Source organism: Neolamprologus brichardi, chromosome 20 (genome assembly GCF_056152115.1).
Source record: "Neolamprologus brichardi isolate AB-2024 chromosome 20, ASM5615211v1, whole genome shotgun sequence".
In the NCBI taxonomy this organism is placed as follows: domain Eukaryota; kingdom Metazoa; phylum Chordata; class Actinopteri; order Cichliformes; family Cichlidae; genus Neolamprologus; species Neolamprologus brichardi.
This window is the reverse complement of record NC_142123.1, coordinates 924,653-941,906: the sequence shown is the minus strand read 5'-3', so window position 1 is coordinate 941,906 and position 17,254 is coordinate 924,653. Positions and strand designations below refer to the sequence as shown.

General features: G+C 41.7%; 1 protein-coding gene across 1 annotated transcript in view; it reads left to right on the top strand.

The window, feature by feature from the left end:
• The first annotated feature begins 1,158 nt into the window (after positions 1–1,158).
• Positions 1,159–17,254, top strand: part of camkvl (CaM kinase-like vesicle-associated, like) — a 40,598-nt gene continuing 24,502 nt past the window's right edge. The window contains exon 1 of the mRNA XM_087834040.1: positions 1,159–1,559. The gene's annotated coding sequence lies outside the window, so the exon portion shown is untranslated. The remainder of the gene's footprint in view (positions 1,560–17,254) is intronic.

The window sequence follows — 17,254 nt, the reverse complement described above, 5'->3', positions numbered from 1 at the left end:
TGCAGCTCACTGATGTGACTGTATGCTTACATTTCATGTTCTTTGAGATTTGACTGTATCTCTCTGTGTGTACGTGTGTGTGTGTGTGTGTGTGTGTGTGTGTGTGTGTGTGTGTGTGTGTGTGTGTGTGTGTGTGTGTGTTACACAAACACACCTATACACTCCTTTGTATGTCTGTATTCACAGCAAATGGAAGCAGCAGCAGACTCAAGGTCTCTTGTGAAAAAAAAGACTGCAAACACCTGGACAAAAAAACCAAAAGCATAATGCCACACACAGGTGTGTGTGTGTGTGTGTGTGTGTGTGTGTGTGTGTGTGTGTGTGTGTGTGTGTGTGTGTGTGTGTGTGTGTGTGTGTGTGTGTGTGTGTGTGAAGGCTGCAGGAACAAAAAAGGAGATATCTGTTGCGTCTGCATCGAGCTCAACTTGCTAACTCTTTCTCCTTCACACACATGCAGTTCTTTCTTTTCCTTTTCCCCCTCAAACACACACACACACACACACATGCACACACACACACACACACAAACACACACACATGCACACACACACGTGCACAAACACACATATACGAGCAGGCAGGCGACCTCACAGACGCATAGAAACACAGTATTTAGTTCCTGCGTCATTACAGTAGCCATCTGTCAGTATGCAGGCACACATACACGGACTTGGCTGTGTGTATGCATCCACTACTCACTCTCTCACACACACACACACACACACACACACACACACACACACACACACACACACTAGCCAGAGGAATACACTCACCCCAGGAATACCTCACCCTGGTGACCCTTTGTGCCCCGCACGCCCCGTTGCTTTGATTGATTTTCTATAAAGCTTCATATTCTTGGCTCAATCTGAGAGGTGAACGGCTTTCTTTCCCTAGTTTTCTCATCCATTGTTCTGTTTTTCTCCTTTCCCTTGTCTTTCTCTCCATCCCTACCCACGTGAATCTGTTTGTTTGAGTCTGCCAAAGGCTGATGTCATTGTCCACCAGCGTACTTCCAGTGCGTGAGATGAAATGAATGTTAGATATAATCCCACGGTTTTAATCCCGGCCACTCCCAATCCGCTGCCTGCACACACACACACAGCCGGAGAAAAATCTTGTGATCAGCACAGTTTTGTTTAACCGTGAAAGCACGCAGCGTTTGGAGAGGAGTGCGGGACACACAGTTGGGCCTCGAGCAGCCTTTAAAAATGATCTCACATTATTCAAAGATGCCCACCTGCTGTGCTCATAGAGAGAGAGAGAGAGAGGGAGAGAGAGAGAGATGAAAGATTATTTATTTCTCATGGGTGGGAGACAGTGAGTGAGCGAGCGAGCGAGTGGGAGGGAGGGCGGCAGTCAGAAGCAAGCAAACTAATTCTCAGACAGTCGTGCCAGAGCAGGAGCTGCAGTTCACCTCGCTGACTCTGTTGGTTTAAAAGACATTTTAAGTGTTATTCAACCATTAATTTATTCCCAAGTAACAAGTAGGACTTTCCATTTTGGACAGGGGGCTTCAAACGCGCACCCGCACTTCTTCCGAGCCGCGACAACTCAAGGTAAGGCTTCAAACTTCAAATGACAAACGCGAATTAATTTCATGTCTCCGTGTTGTCTCCTGCGTGGCTGCTAGAAAGCAGTAATTGAATAAAAGATGAGATAAAAGAGACGCTTTTTCCCTTTTCTCCTGGCGCGCGCGCTGCTTCTTCGGTTACCGCCGATGTGCGCGGTGCAGCCAGCGCGCGTAAAGCAGCTGCAGCGATCATCTCCAAAGTGGCAACCAGCAGGACTCATGAAGTGTTACTGGCTTCTTCTCGTGTCATAATGAAAACAGAAGGAACAGATTACATCTAACAAGTAACGACTTTTTTAAAGAGTAATAATAAACGACGGTGTTGGACGTTTGTAACTTGCTGCATTAAGTTTTCGTCTTCATGCTACTGCACCTTAAGCAGTTCTACAACAAAAGTCTGGAAAATACGCTTAAGGAAAAGTGAAAGCGTTCAAAGCTGCAGCTCATCCTCTTCACGCACAGCAGCTGTGTTCGTTTTGAGTAAAATTAAGAGAAAAACAACCTAAAACCTTCACATATTCATCCGCACATCCTTTCTCTCTCTCTCTGCTAAACCGTATCCAGCTTTAGGTTTACCAGGTTTTTCTTTTTTTTGTAATCATGCATTTCCTACACTTACTAAGTCAGCATTATGAGTTTTACGCTGAATCAAGGCGGCTGATACGTTTAAAGTGGGCTTTTGAAATAAGTGATTATGCTCAAATGCTTTGAGTGACTGCAGAAATCTTCACATGTAATGCAGTGGCCAGTTACAGCCTACAGAGCACCTTTTTATAAAAGGGGCAGCAAATGCAAATGTACTGTTTGAATAATTTTATTCAAATATATTGAAACCGATAAAGAGTTTATTAAAGACACAATGGATAGTACATCATATTTAATTGTTTTTTATGAGGCCACCCCCTGCTGGCCTCATTAACTTCATTAATGTGAGCTCCTGCAGTTTGATCAAGTGGGCTGGCAGAGTGGAGAAAACATGAGAGAAATTCATGTATATGCTGCTACACTACTGCACCCCAGAGAGACAGAGAGTAAAAGCTGAGCTGAGAAAGCAAACACAGTGGCCAAGGAAAAAGATGTGGATGTTTACATCTCATTTGACTTGTAAGGGCTGCTGTGTCTCCCAACAGTTTCTTTTACTCTGTAGATTTAGCTTTGATTTTATGTAACAAGGCAAAAATAACGTTTCCAGCACCACAGCTCACACAGTTCACACCTGCATGCTGAGCTGTCAGCTCCACAATGTGCACTGTCGGTATAGTTATATATATAGTTATAGTTATATATAGTTATAGTTATTTCTTTATTCATTCATCCTCCCAAGTCTTCATTTCGCTGCTCTTTCATTTGTGGCCACTGTTCCTTAAACCTGTAAATTTTTTAATGCATCTCTTGAGACCTCGTTTAGAGTTCGTAGAGAGAAGCTCCAGCCTAAAGCACAAAAGGTTTCACATCGCTTGTGAGTTTTGTCATTGTATTGTTCATCACGAAAAGGCAGCCGTGCTTGGATTGAGCTGGACAAGCCAAAAAGCCGACAAGCCAACACTTCTCGTTCCCAACCAAACAAAGGTGGTTTCACTGATACACAGGATGTGTGTAATCAGGTGTATCTGTGTGCATTTGTTGTTTTTTGTCAGTCACCAAGCTGCTCTTTTGATAATGGAAGCTGCGGCTCAGGTTGTGCCGTGCATCCTGCCTTTTAAAAGTCAGGTTTCATTTTGAAGCTTTTCATCCGGCGGACCTGTGACATGCAGTCAGGAATGTCTGCAGAACCAAGTACGTATAAATCAGCTTACTGTAACATAAAAACTGATATAACATTTAGTTGTGTGCAGTTTATGTGGCATGTAACTGTCGGTGACACAGTTTAAATCTGAGTGCTGACCTGCTTTACCTCCACTGAGCCTTTTATAATTTGATCACGTTCGTTTGGCTGTGTGCCAGTGAGCTTCGTTTTTATCTTCAGAATATATGAAAACGAGTATTTTTATGTTGTTTTTAAAATATTTTAGCATTTCTTCAATGAGAAACTGATTATTTAAAATTGGTGCACTTTGCTGGTGGGTTATAAACAGTGTTACACAACACACACTGTATGTTTCACTTCCTCTGCTTTACCTTAAACCAGAAGAAAGGACTGCTTGAAATACCAACACTGGTGGTGCCCATCAGCCCAAGTGTTTCTTTATGAAGCGAAAGCTTAAAGGAAATGTGCAACTAAAAAGGAAAATCCTTAAATATAGAAAAGGTAAATGTTGTTTATTAATAAGGATGGAGGATGTTGGGGAGAGAGCGCCGCATATCCGGTTTTTTCTGCCCCTGCAGGCAATTTTACAGCTTTATGATTTCATCAATAGCTGACCTAATAGGTAGATGCTGGTGTATTGTGGGCATCAATATCCCATTATAATGTAATGGTATGCCATAATAGCAGCTGATGACTGTGGATGCTGTAAACACCTTCTGATTCTGGTTGGTTCTGAATGTTTCCCTCTGAGTCTGCTGCTCAGAGTAGAGTCGCAGACTGTGGTGCAATCTGTAACGGCCATGTCCACGACCACAGAGCTTTTCCATCAGCAGCCCTCACAGATTATATATGGTGGTTGCAGGAGATCCATCAACATGACTTTAAGGACCCTTCGTGTTCTCTCTGTCACTATATTTGGTAGGCAGTAATGATCCTTACGTGGCCCCTGGGACTTGTTGTCATCAAGAATTTGGCAGTGTTCGTGGCAAACACCGGGCTACCGGAAAGTTGAATAGATAGAAAAAAGTCTGACAGCAAATACAGAAGTGCCAAAAGTCAAATCAAAAACTTGTTTTTTCTTCCTGCACACATGCTACCTATGTTACATAAGCATGAGCTTCAGGATAAACTGCACACACAACATATGCTTATGTTTTTTCTCCTTTACTGAGTTTGGTGCCAGAGGTTTCTAATGTCCTGCCATCCTGCTCTCTCATACTCCCGTGTCATCTGCTCTCTGAGTCTGCAGCTGCGCCTTCTGTCCCTTGCTGAACTCTAAATGTCTGTCTGTCTTATATATATAGCATTACTAACATATGATAACAGTGTCAAAAGTACATATTATAATTTATGGCTAATGCAGCAGAATACAGGACTGAAAAATGAACCAGAAAAAAGCTTTTGGCCATTATGGAAAGTTACCTCTGAAAATTTTATAACTTATCCTGGAGTTTTACTGGTCAGCGTAAAGTTCGAGGTCAGGCTGCCTTGATTGACGGGTTTGCAGACACACAGAGCTCTAGGGGGAGAGACCGACTCTGTGCAAAGTTTTGTTGCACTTGGCTGAAGAAAAAGATGCCAATTTGCTAAATATTTTCAATTTAATAAAATATGCAGCAGCAAAAAAAAAATACTATAAAAGTGGTCTGTGGATACAGAAACATGGTATCAGTAGTAGCAGTTGTATCCAGTAGCCTAGCTTACTTTAGCCTCAAACAGGTCACCAAGCTGGAGCGCTCTTCTGCATTTGTCGCCTTTTAGAACAGTTTCAATGGGATTAGCTGACATATGCATATAACATGAACTTCTGTTTAATACAACCTATGCACAATGTTACTTCAGTTATCTAGTTTACTTCATGCTAATTAGCCCGTGCAATGTGCCCATGCGGTTTACAGATGTGGTTTGCTAAACAAGCTTGCCAGGTTCAACTAATAACCTAACACCTCACCTTTTTATCCAGATATGGTAACGTAAGCCTGCAGCTTCAGAATGCCCAATGTCTGATGCCATGGTGCAACCTGATATCACAGCAAAGCGTTTAATAGACACACCAGTCCACACATGTCCATTTCACACTTTGCCTCTCCCAAACATGAAATGTGCACACGTGCAGAAGAGACGTTTTATTTCAAGCCAACATGAAAATAATCACAGGAAAATGTTTAAACAGACATTATTAACACATTATTATTATTCATTTCTCACAATTACCATGGCATGTACTTAATATGTTTTTAGCTCACTACCAGCTTCGTGGCTTTACATATATCATCTCTCCTTGCTGGAAAAACGTCTTCTCCATGTTTTGGCAAAGTGTGAAATGGACATGGTGGACGGTGTTTCTGTTACACGTTTTGATACTGGGCTGCACGGTGGCTGCATATTCTAGTCTTACATTCATTCGTTAATGTACAGCTAACGCAGGTGATCCAAATGAAATGCTGATGTTTCATCAGATTCCCCTTGTGAGATTAATATTCTCGTTATTGTGCATGACAATTAATAAACTGATGCTCAAATAGACCAGACCACAAATTTCATCTGAATTTAAGTTCAATTCATAAAAATGTAGTATATGCTGTACTAAAGTATATACAGTATTATATGATATAATATGGCGCTGTCTATACTAAAATCACAGATGTCATCTACAACCTGAGATCTGCTGCTGTCGACTGGATTGGAAGGCTGAACATTTCTCAAAATATTTGTCCTTAACAGAGAAAGGCTTAACATTAATATTCCAACCTGTTGTTAACAAGTGCTTACGCTCCAGGCTGACAAATAAAGCCATTGTAGAAGTGCCAAAATCAGCTATTTTAATGGCCACTCGAGAGTGACTCAAATGACCCGTATCTGTAATGCCAAACTTCCACGCAGCATTTTTACAGCCAGGTGCAAAAAATAGACTCATCTCTGTAGTTAATTTCCCCTTTAATAACAACTCCCTGTTGTTAGTATTTTCTATAACCTATCCTGTGCAATACTTAAAATGTGGTTTTGATTGACAGGTGTGCTGACACTGGCAGCTGTAGCTGAGCTGGACCTGTCAGCTGTGTTTGTGCTGCTGGCACCGTATGGAGGGTTTTTATTTAAAGGAATTATCTCATAAATAATATGGTCTGCTATGAGATAACGCCAGCCTTTTATTTGGACTCCAGTGTCTGTGAGGGAGATTCCAGTATTTTCTTAAAGCGTTTTCACATCTACAGGTTGTTTACTCTGGACCAAATCAGTCAACGAGTTTGTAAACTTATAGCTATTCCCAGTGATTTGGTTTCTTTTCACACAGAAGTGAACTCCAAGTGATCCAAAATGTGCCACTACAAAACATGTGAGAATGTTGAGTCCGCTCATTGGACAGATGTGTCTGGAGCAGCAAACATAAATGCAGGAAAAAGGTGCTGTGGACTACTGGAGACAATGAAGAATGAAGTTTACTATAGTTGCCAGCCTGTGCACACCTTTGCACATCTATAGTACTTTGCACATCCCAGAATGCAAAGCATACGTGGCTATGGGATGTCCTTTATCTCAGACTTGCAGCATACACCGTGCAGTTAGTTTGGATCGAGGTCAGATCACATTCACACCATAAACTTGGTCATTCTGGAGTTCATTTGCAGTTGTTTTGGGCCACATGCTTGTGTGATCACTGTGTTCATATCTGCACAAATGAACCTCAGCAAGGAGGAAAACAAACCACAGTTTTAGAACTTTAATTATCAGCTAGACTATCTCTGCCTGTGTGACACACCATGCAGTTCATGGATGTCACGTCTGTATCTTATATGTAATGACTGTCAATCGATATGGCTGCTGTAAGTTGGAAAGGGAAGTGCTTAAAGTGGGAAGTGAGAAGCAGCTTCACCCAAACTTGCTGTCCGTCACATTGAATGGCAATGAGATGTTTTTCTTGAAATCTAATTCCTTCCTGGCCAATAAAAGGGGGCCGTTATAAACAGCAGAGATGTCGTTCTCAAAGAAACAAGCAAACAAGTTGCTAACCTGCAAGTGGAAGAAGCTGAGGAACTTTCTCTCCTGCTTTCTCTTCTTTCGGCCGCTCCCTTTAGGGCTCACCAGAGCGGATCATATGCCTCCATCTTCATCCTCTTCTGTTACACCAACTCTCTGCATTTTCCCTTTTTCCTTCCTGCCTGGGAGTGCATTACTTAATATCCTCTGTCCAGTATCTTCTCTCCCTCTGTGTATGTCCAAACCATCTCAGCCTTGCCTCAGCTGTCCCTCTGATATTCTCATTTGTAATGCTGTCCTTCATCCTCACTCCCAGTGGAGCTAAGAAACACATTGAATAGTTTTCAGTAGTCTGCCTGATCTTACTTAACTGCAGAAAATAAAAAATAAAGTGCCTGCTGTATAGATTGTCATGCTGCGCATTTGTAAATCAAACCCTGCAAAAACAAAAGTGGATAAACTGCAGCCAAAATATTTATGCCAAAACCAAATCCTTGGCCCAGCAATGTGTTCGCCAAATCTGAGCCAAATTCCTCTGGAAATATCTGAAATGTAGATTCAGAGATAATAAAAGAGTTTCACCACATTTTACCAATCCAAACCTCCAAGGAAGGAACAGCTGTCTTTCCCACATAAACAGACGCACCTACACACACCATAGATGTGTTTTCCTCTCTGCAGTGGTAAAAAACATCAGAAAAGCAGAGACACAACATTTAAAACTCTGACTAAAAGAATCAATAAAATTCTACCAATGCGTCTGATACCTCCTGTCAACCTGTGCCAGCGTAACGCTGCAAAATCCTCCCTGACTCATCAGAACGAGATGCATCAGCTCTCGTAAATGTGACTCCAATTTGCTGTAAGATGAGCCGCGTTGTGCTGATTAAGTCAAAGGTTTACTTACAGAGAGGGTTAAACAGAGGAAGTGTATCTTTCTTCCTGAAATGTTACACAATCACACTGTAAATATGCTTTCTCATTACTCTGGTGTTTTATGCATGGTGTTGTTTTATTGCTTATATATGACTTCATTTCATTTTAATAAAGTCTATTCATTTTACCCAAGGCGATAGCAGCACATCTAACTTACACTGCTTTCCTCTCAGTGTTTCAAAAGTTCGCTAGAAATTACCCTCAGTAAGAAAACAGCATGTTTGCTGACCTTTCAAAGATATCTGACTTCTGCACTAAAATATACCAACTTTAAAAGACAAGCGAGACCCTGTCAAGGCTGGATGTTTGCAGGCAGCTTAATCATACAGATAAAAGATGGTTTTTCTTCACTTTGTTGTGGGATACTTAATTAACCAGTATCCAAGGCCTTGTAATATATGGAGGGAAACGATGAATTAGTGATGAGTTATCCAGTCCCCGGTGCGCTCCAGTGTTGGAGGGAAAAGAGAGAGAGGGATTTGAAGTGACAGGGAAAAGGGGAAAGAAAAAGATAGATTAGAGCGAAGGGTGATACAGACAGAGAGAGTACTTCATTAGAGCGGCTTTCATTACAGATCCTGTGTATATTGTCCTCTCTGTCTTCATCTGTTATTTTTCCATCTCCTCTTCCCCTCATTTGTTTTCTTTTCGCGTTTCCTAATATTTCATTTCTCAGCTTCTCTTCGATCATCTTTCTCTCCAACCTCAGGCCTGCTCTCACTTTCCTCTGTCTTATATTTTCTCCACTTCTTCATATTTATCTATGTCATTACACGGATGTGAGAAGAACTGCAGCGGTCTTTTGGGACGAAGTGGGGCGACAATGAAACTCGTGTAGTTTTCCTTCCTCCAAACAGCCCTCTGGAGGCCAAGCAGCAATCTCTAACATACATCATGTGGCCCAATTTTGCCTTATCTGAGCCCACTCACCTGTTCATCGGGGTTTTACTCGTGCTAGTGAAGCCTGAACAGAGCTAAAACCGGGGCCCAACATTTTCTTTGAGTTCAGCAAAAAAGAGTGAAAACTGGGCTAGAATCTGGGCCAGCAAACAGGCACAGATCAGAAAATGACACAAAGGGTGCAGATGGAAAACAAAAAGTTCCCCACCTCACCGACTGTAAAGATGAGACTATAAAGAAAGAAGTACAATCAAACTTGCCCATAAGTGTCATTTACTTCCTCGCCATCATAAGGAACACTATATTTGGGACTCATCACCAGCCCTGTCTGCATCACCCCTTATGTAACACCCCGAGCTGTCGTAACGACGGCTCCAACGAGCCACCGCATCATCAGGCCTTCAACTGTTGCTCCCCATCTGATCGTAATGATGGCTGCCAGTGCTACCACCCCTCACATTCTGCTAACTGTCCCCCTGAATAGCACTATAGCTCGAGCAGGCTAACGACAGCTGCAGCACAGCACATTTTAATTGAAAACAATTATGTTAGGGACTTTGAACCAGAGGGAACGGTTCGCGTAGAGGGAGACAGATGCAGGCAATTAAGCATGCTGGGAAAATAAGGTAAATTTGAAGTGCTGATTTCATTACACCAGAGGGGACACACTGAGTCTCCACTTTCTCCACTGTGGCTGCGTGGATGCATGTAATGTGTAGTGTTCAAGGCAGCTTCAAGAAGAATTACAAACGCAGAAATTAGGAATCGCTTTTGGATCGTTCAGCAGCCGACAGACAACTACGGGCGCGGTGGGACGGTGGGACGGTGGGGGAGTTCAGAACTGATCCAGATTTATTGGCTCAGCTGGCCATAAAAGAGGGTTTATCCTCACATTGCATTATGCAAGCCAAAGCCTCTGCTAGCTACAGGTGAAAGATGACTGCTCGGCAGTATCTCGCTCCGCCTCCCTCCTCTCCTTTCTCTATATTGCCCTCTCTTAGGATGGATGAGTTTAATACTGAGGTGGTAGGAAACAAAGGCAGATTTCCTCAGTGAAGTTCATTCTTTATATTCTGAATGACTCGTGGAATGAAAATCAAGCCTTCTCCTCATCCTCGTGTCACCCAACCATATCTCCTTCCTTTCCTTACCCTTTGGCTTTTACTTTTTCTCAGCTTCCCCTCTTTGTTGTCTGTGCTGCTGCTACGCTCTCTCACTCTGCTCCATTACAGAAGCTCCCCGGTGATTACTTTAATGCATCTAGCCTTCAGTAAGAGACACTCAGATTTTGAAAGGTATTGATGGTAACAGATATGCCTGGCCTTAAAATCTTCTACTCATTCCTTTCACATATTCACTCACTTTAAGCAGGTGCATCATGATTTACAATCCAAGCTTGGAAGTATTTTTCTGTCCTCGACAGGATAGAAAATACTTATAAAATTGTTGTTTTTGTAATTATTATGTTGGAAAATCCAGTTTAAAGTGTGAAATCGAGCTAGAATTTGTTGCACATTGGTGCTTTGTGTGTGCCAATGATACACAAACCAAGCTCATCAAAGAAAATGTAGTTTATATTAATGATACATTGGCAAGATCCTGCTTCCAGCTATTTATCTCCACTCTGTCCTCCATGGAGAGAAACTCTGTTAGTGCTCTCGTTATGTACAAAGGAAAACAAGAGAAAAGTGTATATCGCCTAATGGCTGAATAATTGAACATATCAGTATGCATGCTGCATAATCCATTCACAAAATTGAAAACCCTCACAAATATTGACAAGTGGTCTCTTGCTTGCCTTTAAAGAGACATGGCACTGAGCGCAGAAACAAGTAGCTGCGGGGGAGCAGCAGATAACATTTGCAGTCTGGCTTATCAAAAACAGCAATAGCAAGAAAAATGGTGAGAAAGCAGCTAAATTGGAGAAAAGCTGGAGCATACTCTGCCTTTGCTCTGACCTGGTTCCAGTTAATCCGCCTACTTTACAAGATGAACATTACCTCCTCACTGTATTTATAGAGCCTGTGTGTGTCTGTGTGTGTTTAAGCTGTGGGTATGTGAATGTGGTTTTTTGTTTAGGTGTGTCCATGATTGTAGAGTAAATGAATTCACTCTACATTCATGGAAAGTCTGTTTGATTTTGGGACAGGGGGAAAGACCCACTGTGAAGTCACTGCTTGCTTCCTTAGTGCTGAGTCCTGCAGTCAAAGAACCACGTCAGGCTTTTTCTATCGTTGTTAAATAATCCTTCAACTAATTTATTTATTAACAGAGTTAAAGTTTCTGTTAAAATGCAATGTGAGAAACTAACACTGGCTGAAGACCCTTCCTGGGCCTTCTTATACAACAGCTCATTTGTTCTCCTTTCTCATAAGAAAGGTAGAACTTGATGGAACAACCGAACTTGATTCTGAAGCAGCCTGATGGTCTTTCCAGGTAAAGCCAAGGAGATGGTTCAGTCAGCACGTGGTTCTTTCTTCCTTCTCATCCATGTCACACGTTTGCGTTGCAGATGTCAATAAAGGTGCAGTCATGGTGCTTATATACAGTGATGGGAAGGTTACTTTTAAAATGTATTCCATTACAGATTACAGAATACATGCCCCAAAATATATTCTGTAACGTATTCCGTTACGTTACTCAATGAGAGTAACGTATTCTGAATACTTTGGATTACTTAATATATTATCATGCTGTTTACAACTACATGAATGTACTATTGCTGTGATTTATTACTGTTACTGAAGGTCGGCGGCTCCGAACCGTAGTAAAGGGACCTCTGGCTAATACGGTGGGTTCTGTGTCGGCTCGTAGCTGAAAACTAGCTTTACTTTGTTGTCTGGGTCAACTTTGCTAGCAGAGACAGAGAGAGGCGTTGAAAGGCTGCTCCAACAGAACTTATTGTTTCAGAGGAAAACACGAACACGGTGTACAGTCGAGTCTTAATAGCTTACTTACAGCTGGGCTCGTCAGGCTCTCTTCTTGGCTGCAGTGGTTATTATTATATTTACATGCTTCCAGCTCCCGTTTCTGCTCGATGACAGCTCGTACTTTTCCTTTTTCTCCCTCCCTCGCTCACAGACACATAACGGGTATGGCAGTCCATTCTCCCTGCAGCACGGACTACACTGCCCATGATGCTACATTCTTTAGAGCTATACCTGTAGCATTCTGCCTGTTAGCTTAGCACAACAACAACAAAAAGGCCTCTCTCACCCAGGAAACACGCAGAGAGAGGGCGTCACCCTGTAACCATGGCAACCGTAACGCTGCCGCCTGGAACAACAGAACGTAGCTGTCAAACAAAACCCAAACAGTCCTGACCCGCCACAATATGAAACAGGGAAGTACCGCCGTGTAATCCATTTATTTCAACAAAGTAACTGTATTCTAAATACCACCTTTTTAAACGGTAACTGTAACGGAATACAGTTACTCATATTTTGTATTTTAAATACTAACGGCGGTACATGTACTCCGTTACTCCCCAACACTGGTTATATATATAGTTATCTCTGATGAGGAGGATCAAGGGTATTTGTTTGGTAAAATATGGCAATGCACGAGTGCCAGCTAAAGACAGACTTGGTGTATTTCCCAGGAAAAAGAAGTTATAAGTTCATTTTCTAGCTATAAGCAAGAAAGTACAGGCGAGGAGGAAGAGATCCAGTGTATTCAGGGGTGAGGACAGGAAGTGCTATTCAATAAATGGAAAAGGTACATTCATGTTAGGCTATTATTATGTGTCTTATTCCCATGCAGTACCTCCCTAGAGCAGAATATAGGATTCACACACCTGTCAAATTCCACTTTAACTTTTAGCTCCCATAATAACCACTGTTAGCCACAGATGTCGTTAGTTTTTCTGTTAGCTTTAAACAAAAGGATCTGTAAAGAGGGAAGGAACGCTCTTAGACTTGATGGCTTGATTTCCATCATGTGTGTACTTTACATCTAGTTTTAAAGCCATGCCACCTTACATGACAAACCGAGCCTCTTCTCAAACCATCAGCTGGATAAAGGTGCTACACAGTATTAGCGAAAGCCCTCACTGAAAGACGACTCACAAAACTGGATCGTAGTAAAAGGATCCAGATACTAGCAGTGTCGTCATCACAGGTAGGCTATTTTCATTCTTTGGTCCAAATGTTTTGCTTGCTGGCGAGTGCCAGGCTGTCACCGTGGCCTTCACGAGGTGTTATGATTTTATTTTCAGTTTGTTTGTACTGCTGCCTGTAAGAGTGAATTAATGTAATGGTAATCGTTGCCAATTTCAGCAAAATAATACAGTACCTAAGTCTTTATGCCACCGCAATGTTTCTGGCTACGCTACAGCTGGCAAACCAAGCATGACGCTTTCAAAGCTCAGTTTTGGCAACTTAAAGCACTTCGTTTAGATGGATCATGAAATTATTATTGTTCTGAAACAACATAAGTTACAGCTTAGGCTGATGACAATTACATTCATTTTTTTGTCCACAACAAGGGAACAGACCAATTTATTGACTCTGCCGTGCCAAGAGTTAGATTATTTGAATTGAATTCAGCTGTTTTCAGTCCCGTTGCCACATGTGTATGAAATTAAGCACCAAGCCATGCAGGCTGCTTTTACAAACATGTTTGTTATAGGATGACTTGCTCTGAGAAGCTCACAGAGTTTGAGTTGGGTTTTGTAATACGATCCCACTTTTGCAGCCAGTCAGTTTGTGAAATGTCTTTTAGATACTTCGTGATCTGTAAGCAGTAGAAGTGGAAATGTTTAGGAACCACAGCAGCTCAGCAGGTGGCAGTTTGTGTGAGGCTGCAGGGCTGCCAACTGCAGTGTTACAAACCTCCTCTGGCATTAACATCAGCACAGAAACTGTGCACAGAGAGCGTCGTAGCATGGTTGCTCATGGCTAAGCAGCTCCTGTATGTGTGTGTTTTTGTCCATATAGTGCACATTGCAAGTGTATTTTACTCAAATCCCAAAACAAGACATGTTGCTTTTATAACGCTTTTATAATATTTTATAATTATATTATAATATCTTCACAAAAAAAGGGGATGGCAGTGACCTCGACCTTTGAACACCAAAAATCATTCCGTTCATATAAATGTTTGTGTCCAAAATACTTTATTCCTAAAGAACTGCATCCATGAGAAGGAGACTTTCTGAGAGATGGATGGACTGACACTACAGAGCTTTCAGCCATGGCTGCTGCAATCACAGAGACTTGCCAATAAACCTGATCCAAAAAGCAATTCCTCTGACATATTCGACCAAACACATTTATAATTCCCAGTTTCCTAAAGCTGTGTGTTGAGACAGGGAACCTCAGTGTGTGAGCTGTGGTTGTGTTTGCACTTTTGTCTCCCTGTGAAAACACACATTCATTATTATTTGACAACTGGAAGTTGTTTTCTCCACAAAAACTATCATCTAGCAGCAAATTTCTACATGAAATTACCTCCAGCGAGCTCGACAGGTAGACTGGATGCAAGGTGTGAGCAGGATACCCACTCACTGTTTAAAAATAGAGAAGGCCCTGACAGTCCTACACAAAGCTTCGCAGCCGAGACCTCTGTTGAAATGGTCTCCAGCCTTATGACTCTTATCCAAAGCTTCAATCACTGCTCCTCTTCTCTGCTCCTCCTCCCCTTTCTTCCTCTCCTTTCTCTCTCGGGGAGGGGATTTTGCTTCTATAAGTCTTTTATCGCACTGAATATTTCACAAAAGTGTTTTTCTTTTTTCCTCCTCGCACACATACGCACGTTCCCGACTTTCTCACGGAAGAGTTCTCACTTTGATTCCCTCACACTTTTCACATCTGTCATCTTCCATGTTCGCCTCCATCCTTCATTCTTCCTTTTTCCTGTCATCTTCATCACAATCGTGTTTTATCCCCCGAATGCTCGTGTAGCACGAATATTTATTCTGTTTTCCCACTAGAGTTGTTTCCTTCTCGCTTCCTTTCGCACTCGATTAACCCTCTTTGCTTCTTCCTCCCTCATTTCAACAAACATCTCCTTCAGGTAACATCTTTTCTGACTATTCCAGGAATGCATTTGAATATATGGGCCTTAAAAGGATTTAGCACCTTGTGGTCAATACATTCTTCTGTCTGGCATCTATATCAGCTTCCTGCTTCATTTATTCATAACGTGTGCCTCCATGGATAAAGCGAATAGTGCATCTGGTTGAGTTAATTCAGTTCTACGGCTGGAAATGAGCTGCAATATGTTTGGCTAAACTTGAATTATTAATTCTCCAGTTCAAAAGAATCCTTTTAAACAGGATTGGTTGCGTACGTCACTGCTACAGGAAACCAGCAGCCAGCTTCATTTGGTCTCCACACTGGTATCATTTTACTCTGGTAACTTGTACAGCACTTTATGAGCACCTTTGCACTTTAACTAGAACTTTAATTAGCACCGCACTTTAAGCATAGATTTGCACACCTATAACCATTTGCACACAAGAAGTTCAATTATTTATTGGATATTTATTATTTTAATCATTAGCAGGTAGCCTTTTGTTCCAGGACCTGCACAGCTGCTCCTCATTAAGAAGTGTGGTGGTTCCCTGTGAGGAGAAAAGAATCGTTACCGGGAGCGAATAAAGTCTGCTGTTTTCTCTCGGGGAAATATTTATGTGTAAAGAAGTTTCTTGTTGAGATGTGATTACTCACCTGTCTTTTTGGTGTCCTGTCCAGGCTGTTCGACCAAATTAAACCTTTTAAAGGTTGCAGAGAGGCCATGAGTTAAGAGAGTGCGGGGAACTTTTTTTGGGTTTTTGGTGTTTTTGGTGTAAGGTTAACAAATAAAATATGTAATTGTTAATAAATAGTAGTAAAATATATATGTTTATTTAAGAGAGTGCTTGTTGTATATAGATGGTGTAATGTTGGAATTTGGTAAACTCACCTGTGAGTAAATAATGGTTTAGTCCTTTAATAGCTGGCTGCCATTTGTCAATAGACAGAGTGTGGTTTGTGCTGCTGTTGGAAGGCTCGAGCTGTCATTAATAGTCCGTGGAGTTGTTTCATATGTGGACAAATAACCCTCTCTTGCCTCAGTTCAATTCAACTTTATTTATACAGCACCAAATCACAACAACAGTCACCTCAAGGTGCTTTATATTGTACAGTAGACTCTACAATAATACCTACAGAGAAAACCCAACAATCATATGACCCCCTATGAGCAGCACTTTGGCGACAGTGGGAAGGAAAAACTCCCTTTTAACAGGAAGAAACCTCCAGCAGAACCAGGCTCAGGGAGGGGCGGGGCCATCTGCTGCGATTGGTTGGGGTGAGAGAAGGAAGACATGATAAAGACATGCTGTGGAAGAGAGACAGAGATTAATAACAAGTGTGACTCAATGCAGAGACGTCTGTTAACACATAGTGAGTGAGAAAGGTGACTGAAGAAGAAATACTCAATGCATCATGGGAATCCCCGAGCAGTCTACACCTATCGCAGCATGACTAAGTGAGGATTCAGGGTCACCTGAATCCTCAGCCTCAGCCTTCATCTACACTGTACATCTAACCACAAAAGACCGCCTTGTGACAGGTCTGCAGAATTACTCTATTTTACACCATTTGTGTTTGTTTGTCTCGTCAATTCAGGCCTCATTGTTTTGTGTGCTTGTTCTGTCTTGAAAATAAGAAATTAAAGCTTGTGAATAATTTCAGTAAAGGCTCTTATCCAATACCAGAGTACAATCCCTTCTCAAAATTTTCCAAAATTAATTTGGAGGCATCTCAAGTAGATCGCTGTCGTTCTGACCACAATAGCCCGCCTCCCATTTCCCATCTTTTCTTTCCCATTCATCGTCATCCACTTCTGATTGTGGTGACAAGCGTACAAGTCAGACATTATTTTGAATACAATGTATATCCAGATTTTCAAATGAAATCCCATTAGAGGATGTGGTTAATATTTCATACAGATGCACAAAGCTAAGAATGTACATGAGCCTGCATTAGCCTCAAGCTAATTCTACCAGTCGTCACTTACTGTGAATCCTATGAACAAGTTGAAGCTTAAAAAGTACAATAAAAGTCTTCCAGCCTGAGAGACACCACTTTTTAAAAAATCTATTTCAGTCTATTATATCCTTACATGACTTGGGA